This window comes from Musca domestica, unplaced genomic scaffold (genome assembly GCF_030504385.1).
Source record: "Musca domestica strain aabys unplaced genomic scaffold, Musca_domestica.polishedcontigs.V.1.1 1242, whole genome shotgun sequence".
Lineage (NCBI taxonomy): Eukaryota > Metazoa > Arthropoda > Insecta > Diptera > Muscidae > Musca > Musca domestica.
This window is the reverse complement of record NW_026712163.1, coordinates 20,835-28,273: the sequence shown is the minus strand read 5'-3', so window position 1 is coordinate 28,273 and position 7,439 is coordinate 20,835.

Here is a 7,439-nt window from a genome sequence, read left to right as displayed (position 1 = left end):
CGGCCGAACTTAAAGCTTTTTTGCTTGTTTTGGATACAAATTAAATATTTTAAATTTAATACTCAATATTGAACTTGAATTTTAGAAAACGCACCTTTTTCTTACTTCTTCTTCACTTTCGTGTTCTGCATCCAATTTACTAATTAAAAATTATCCTTTCTACATACGGCAAATTTTTTGCTTCTTTTTTCCAACTCTTATCGCCTGACATCATAGCTCAAAATCTTGAATAACATTATTTTTGCATTTTGTTATGAATTAATTACGTCTGGTTAAAATTGCTGATGCGTAAAACTTACAAATAACGCTCACTCGCTCGCTCACACACTCACCCACACACTTGGGCGCCATTTCTGCTTCTAATTAACAATTTTAACCCAGAAACAGAGAGGCTGTGTAACTGTAAAACGAGTTAATTTTCCTTGCGTTGCACGCAGCCATGGAAAAAGGCAAGAAATAAGCCCAGATTGTTAACATACGAAATCAGTCAGCCAGCCAGCCAGTCAGTCAGTCAGTGAGTTGTGCAACCATTCGGCAAAGTGCAGTGGCGAAATTTATGCAGAACAAATTAGTAGTTTAGCAGAAACTACATTTGTGCGGCAAAGGTTTATCCCAAGTCGAACGGGATTGAGCTACCTCAAAACTAGCAGGGTACAATAGCTGACATTAAGGTCTTCCATAAGAAGACCAGCAGGTCTTCTATAAGAAGACTTTCAGGTCTTCTATAAGAAGACCACCAGGTCTTCTATAAGAAAACCACCAGGTCTTCTATAAGAAGATCACCAGGTCTTCTGTAAGAAGGTCTTCAGGTCTTCTATAAGAAGGTCTTCAGGTCTTCTCTAAGAAGGCCTTCAGGGCCTTCTGCTATTCTATATAAGAAGACATTCTGCTATTCTATGTAAGAAGACCTTTTGGTCTTCTATATAAGAAAACCTTCTGGTCTTCTATATAAGAAGACCTTCTGGTCTTCTATATAAGAAGACCTTCTGGTCTTCTATATAAGAACACTTTCTGGTCTCCTATATAAGAAGACCTTCTGGTCTTCTATATAAGAAGACCTTCTGGTCTTCTATATAAGAAGACCTTCTGGTCTTCTATATAAGAATACCTTCTGGTCTTCTATATAAGAAGACTTTCTGTTCTTCTATATAAGAAGACCTTCTGGTCTTCTATATTAGAAGACCTTCTGGTCATCTATAAGAATACCTTGTGGTATTCTATATAAGAAGACCTTCTGGTCTTCTATAGGAAGACCTTCTGGTCTTCTAACCAAGAAAAGATTCTGCTCTTCTATATAAGAAGACCTTCTGGTCTTCTATATAAGAAGACTTTCTGGTCTTCTATATAAGAAGACCTTTTGGTCTTCTATATAAGAAGACCTTCTGGTCTTCTATATAAGAAGACCTTCTGGTCTGCTATAGGAAGACCTTCTGGTCTGCTATAGGAAGACCTTCAGGTCTTCTATAGAAAGACTTTCTGGTCTTCTATAGGAAGACCTTCTGGTCTTCTATATAAGAAGACCTTCTGGTCTTCTATATAAGAAGACCTTCTGGTCTTCTATATAAGAAGACCTTCTGGTCTTCTATATAAGAAGACCTTCTGGTCTTCTATATAAGCAGACCTTCTGGTCTTCTATATACGAAGACCTTCTGATCTTCTATATAACAAGATCTTCTGGTCTTCTATATAAGAAGACCTTCTGGTCCTCTATATAAGAAGACCTTCTGGTCGTCTATATAAGAAGACCTTCTGGTCTTCTATATAAGTAGACCTTCTGGTCTTCTATATAAGAAAACCTTCTGGTCTTGACCTTCTGGTCTTCTATATAAGAAGACCTTCTGGTCTTCTATATAAGTAAACCTTCTGGTCTTCTATATAACTAGACCTTCTGGTCTTCTATATAAGAAAACCTTCTGGTCTTCTATTTAAGAAGACCTTCTGGTCTTCTATAAGAGGACCTTCTGGTCTTCTATAGGAAGACCTTCTGCTCTTCTATAAGAAGACCTTCTGCCCTTCTATAAGAAGACCTTCCGGTCTTATGGTCTTCTCAAAGAAGGCCTTCTGGTCTTCTATAAATAGACCTTCTGGGTTTCTTTGAGAAGACTTTCTGGCCTTCTATAAGAAGACCTTCTAGTCTTCTACAAGAAGACCTTCTGGTCTTTTCGAAGATATCATTCTATAAAAAGACCTTCTGGTCTTCTATAAAAAAAACAAATTCTGGTCTTCTCTAAGAAGACCTTCTGGTCTCCTATGACAAAACCTTCTAGCCACCCTGTAGCGTATCTCCCAGTACTCCATATGTTTGTTTAACTGCAGTTTCATTTGCTAGCCACTTTGCTGTTTTGCTGCCTTGCACGGCAAAAATTGTTAATTTCAACACTTTTTTCAACTCCCCTCTTCCACTTCTTCTTCACCACTCGACATGGGTGATATGTGGGCTATTGAGAATTCTGGCATTTACATAAAGCCAGTACATAAATGCATACATATATGTAGCTAGGTGTGTGTGGAAAAGCGCACATATAAATTCACTTTTCACACATATGTACAAAGTACTTTGTACAAACAGAACATATTAGCAATTAAAATTTTCGCAGTTAATTATGGTAACATATATGGCATGAACACAGAAACACACACACACACACACACTTACGTGTATATATTTTGACACACACACACACACGGATGTACATATGATCATTTATTTATATCTACAATGTATTTTGTTATGGAAATATAATGAAATATAAAACCGAGCATGAGAGAAGGAATTTGAGGCGAAGTGACAGGGAAATATATTTTTGCCATTTTCCGCTATTTAAAGGTTAGCAGAGAAAAGCTGCAAATTGGAATTTTGAGGTAGTGAAATAGGATGCTCAGACATGGATGTTGTGTGAAAATTTCAATGCTGGGTTCGTAGCAGTAAATATGAACCATCAAGGATTTTTGCAGATTTTTTTTAAAGAAACACCAAATGAAGTTAGGCAGAACAGTTTTTTGAGGTTAGAATATAGAATTAAAAAGGGAATTCTATATTCCAAAGAAGATTCTCTTGGAATATAGAATTTCCTTTGGAATATAGAATTCCCTGGAAAAGTACTGGAACATGTCTTTTTTATATGAGAAAGGTAATTGGAATTTCAACAGGACCTCAAAACAGCCAATTTCCAATTGGCCTTTTTTCAGAAGGTCAAGAGGTTGTCCTAATAGAAAAAAGGCCCACTGGGTTTCGGTATATCTACTGGAGAGGAAAACTTTTTCATATAAACATAAATAAACCAATTAGTCTCTGGCAAAAACGTTGGGCGCCATTTGGACTATCCCTGAAGCCAACCTTTATATCTAGCCAGAAAGAGCAAGAAATTCTACATATTTTCAACTCCATGAATTAGTCATTTTGTGGCAGTGATGCATGCCACATTTAAGAGCAGTCATAAGGCAGAACAGACACACAATTCCTACTCAAAGCACCACTACCAGACAAGGCAGACTGGCTAGACCACACAGCCAAAAGCTACTAAAGGCAAAAAAAAAAAGGATAAGCAAGGATGCATTATCCATATTGTCTACATTGCCATCATCATTTGTCCTGCCCACCCCCCTTAGTTGTCTCCACAGGGGATAACAGTGAAATTGCAATACAATTGTGGTCGCTCACAGGCACACACACAGACATTTTACTTGCCATGGCCAAAATGGCGTATTATGTGGTTGCTTTTTGAGGCCAGCCAGTCGTACCCAAGCTTGTTGGAGCCAAAACCAAAAGGATGAACGTTGAACATTTTTCATGCACTTTTGAGCAAATTAGATTTTATACTAATTAAATTTTACACTAGAGCTACAAAGAACAACAACAGCAAGACCAACGACGAGATGAAGTACATCCACAACCAAAGGGCACACGGCATTGGAAGTTGTTATGGCAAAGCTGTCTTAAGTTGTTGGAAGAAAGAGAGAGGGATTGGAACGGAAAGTTCAGAGCAATGTGTGAGTTTCTGAAAGAAACTATTTTAGATTTGTAAGAAGTAAAAAAGGAGATAAGTTCGGCCGGACCGGAGTTTCAATACACTCCACCATTTGGAAGGAATTTAAAAATTTTCAAAAAACTTCCGGAAACTGCCACTAAAATGAAAACTGGTATATGGAGACTATACGAAGACGTAGACATGCCTGCGAAAATTATTGTCATATTGTTTCGAAGAACTTTACCGACCTACTGCTATTCTCAGAGAAGACCCTCTCGTCTTACATAAGAAGAACCTCTGGTCTTCGATATAAAAATACCCATAGTCTTCTGTAGGAAGATTCTGTGGTCTTCTATAAGAAGACCCTCTAGTCTTAGATAAGAACATAACCTGGTTTGCTATAAGAAGATCTTTTGGTCTTCTATAAGAAGACCTTCAGGACTTCTATAAGAAGACTTTTAGGTCTTCTATGAGAAGATCTTCAGGTCTTCTATAAGCAGATTTTCTGGTCTTCTATAAAAAGACATTATGGTCTTCTGTAAGAAGACCTTCTGGTCTTCTCAAAGAAGACCATCTGGTATAATACAAGAAGACCAACTGGTTTTCTCTAAGAAGACCTAATGATCTTCTCGAAGAAGACCTTTTCATCTTACAATAAGAAGACCTTCTGGTCATTTATAAGAAGACCTTCTGGTCATCTATAAGAAGACCTACTGGTCTGGTCGATTGAAAAAAAATATTTTAAAAAAATCCACGTTTATATTTGGACTTTGAAAAAATATTTTAAAAAAATCCACGTTTATATTTGGACTTTGAAAAAATGTTTTAAAAAAATCCACGTTTATATTTGGACTTTGAAAAAATATTTAAAAAAATCCACGTTTATATTTGGACTTTAAAAAAATGTTTTAAAAAAATCCACGTTTATATTTGGACTTTGAAAAAATATTTAAATAAAATCCACGTTTATATTTGGACTTTGAAAAAATATTTTTAAAAAATCCACGTTTATATTTGGACTTTGAAAAAATATTTTAAAAAATCCACGTTTATATTTGGACTTTGAAAAAATATTTTTAAAAAATCCACGTTTATATTTGGACTTTGAAAAAATATTTTTAAAAAATCCACGTTTATATTTGGACTTTGAAAAAATACTTTTAAAAAATCCACGTTTATATTTGGACTTTGAAAAAATACTTTTAAAAAATCCACGTTTATATTTAGACTTAGAAAAAAAAATTTAAAAAATCCACGTTTATATTTGGACTTAGAAAAAAAAATTTAAAAAATCCACGTTTATATTTGGACTTTGAAAAAATATTTTTAAAAAATCCACGTTTATATTTGGACTTTGAAAAAATATTTTTAAAAAATCCACGTTTATATTTGGACTTTGAAAAAATATTTTTAAAAAATCCACGTTTATATTTGGACTTTGAAAAAATATTTTTAAAAAATCCACGTTTATATTTGGACTTTGAAAAAATATTTTTAAAAAATCCACGTTTATATTTGGACTTTGAAAAAATATTTTAAAAAATCCACGTTTATATTTAGACTTAGAAAAAAAATATTTTTAAAAAATCCACGTTTATATTTGGACTTAGAAAAAAAAATTTTAAAAAATCCACGTTTATATTTTGACCAAAAAAAAAAATTTTTTAAAAATCCACGTTTATATTTGGACTTTGAAAAAATATTTTAAAAAAATCCACGTTTATATTTGGACTTTGAAAAAATATTTTAAAAAAATCCACGTTTATATTTGGAATTTGAAAAAATATTTTTAAAAAATCCACGTTTATATGTGGACTTTGAAAAAATATTTTTAAAAAATCCACGTTTATATTTGGACTTAGAAAAAAAATTTTAAAAAATCCACGTTTATATTTGGATTTTGAAAAAATATTTTTAAAAAATCCACGTTTATATTTGGACTTTGAAAAAATATTTTTAAAAAATCCACGTTTATATTTGGACTTTGAAAAAATATTTTAAAAAAATCCACGTTTATATTTGGACTTTGAAAAAATATTTTTAAAAAATCCACGTTTATATTTGGACTTTGAAAAAATATTTTTAAAAAATCCACGTTTATATTTGGACTTTGAAAAAATATTTTTAAAAAATCCACGTTTATATTTGGACTTTGAAAAAATATTTTTAAAAAATCCACGTTTATATTTGGACTTTGAAAAAATATTTTTAAAAATCCACGTTTATATTTGGACTTTGAAAAAATATTTTTAAAAAATCCACGTTTATATTTGGACTTTGAAAAAAAATTTTTTTAAAAAATCCACGTTTATTGTTGTAGCTTGAAAAAAAAATTTAAGAAATCCACGTTTATTGTTGTAGCTTGAAAAAATATTTTTTAAAAATCCACGTTTATTGTTGTAGCTTGAAAAAATATTTTAAAAAAATCCACGTTTATTGTTGTCGATTGAAAAAATATTTTTTAAAAATCCACGTTTATTTTTGTCGATTGGAAAAAATATTTTTAAAAAATCCACGTTTACTGATGTAGCTTCAAAAAATATTTAAAAAAAACCACTTTTATTGTTGTAGCTTAAAAAAATATTTTTAAAAATTCCACGTTTTTCATTAATTTTTTTTAATTCCTTAAAAAATATGTATATTTTTTAAAATTCCTTAAAAAATATTTTTCTAAGTCTTAGTTTAATTTTTCAAATATAAATGTTTATTCTCCTTAAGTAAATAGTTTTAAAGGTCCTTATTTTTAGATGTTCCTTAAAAATATTTTTGATCTATTTTTTATTTTTATATTGAAAATTTTGTAAAGTATCTCCTATCCAAAGAGTTTTTCTATGCCTGAATAATTCGTATTAGGTCCTGTAAAATGTTTTATTTTCTAAAGGCCACTTGATTTTGTTTTATATAAGTGACCTCTACATTTTTCTTTTTGCACCTCTTTTTATGCATTTGAATAGTTTCTCCTCTATCCCCTCGGGGGCCACTTTCCGTGCAAATCCTTTTGAGTTAGCCTCCAAATGCAATCAATTAAAGGATTTTAAGTCAATTTAAAGCTTCACTAAGTATAAAAGCCTTTACCCGGCATGGCCCTCTTTTGAAAGTTTACATTCAATTTCAATTAAGTCATTATCATCGTCGTCAGCATCGTCATCATCGCCATGTTGGCAACCCGCCGGTCACTATCATCAGCCCGTCAAGTAAGGCCAACTACTCAAATGGCTATTGGATGGAACATGGGACAAAGTTTAATGGAAGTGCCAAGTGAGGGACTGTAAGTGGAAATAGGGGAACAGACTATAGGAAAACAAAAGGTGTGTCGATGCGGGGTGATGGGATAGAAGTGGAGAAAATTAATTCAAAACTAAAAATTAGAATTGGTTGATGTTTCTTGAAAAAAAAATAGTTTTAAACAATTAAAAAAGAAGCTAAGTTCGATCAGGCCGAGCTTTTAATACCCTCCACCATTTGGAAGGA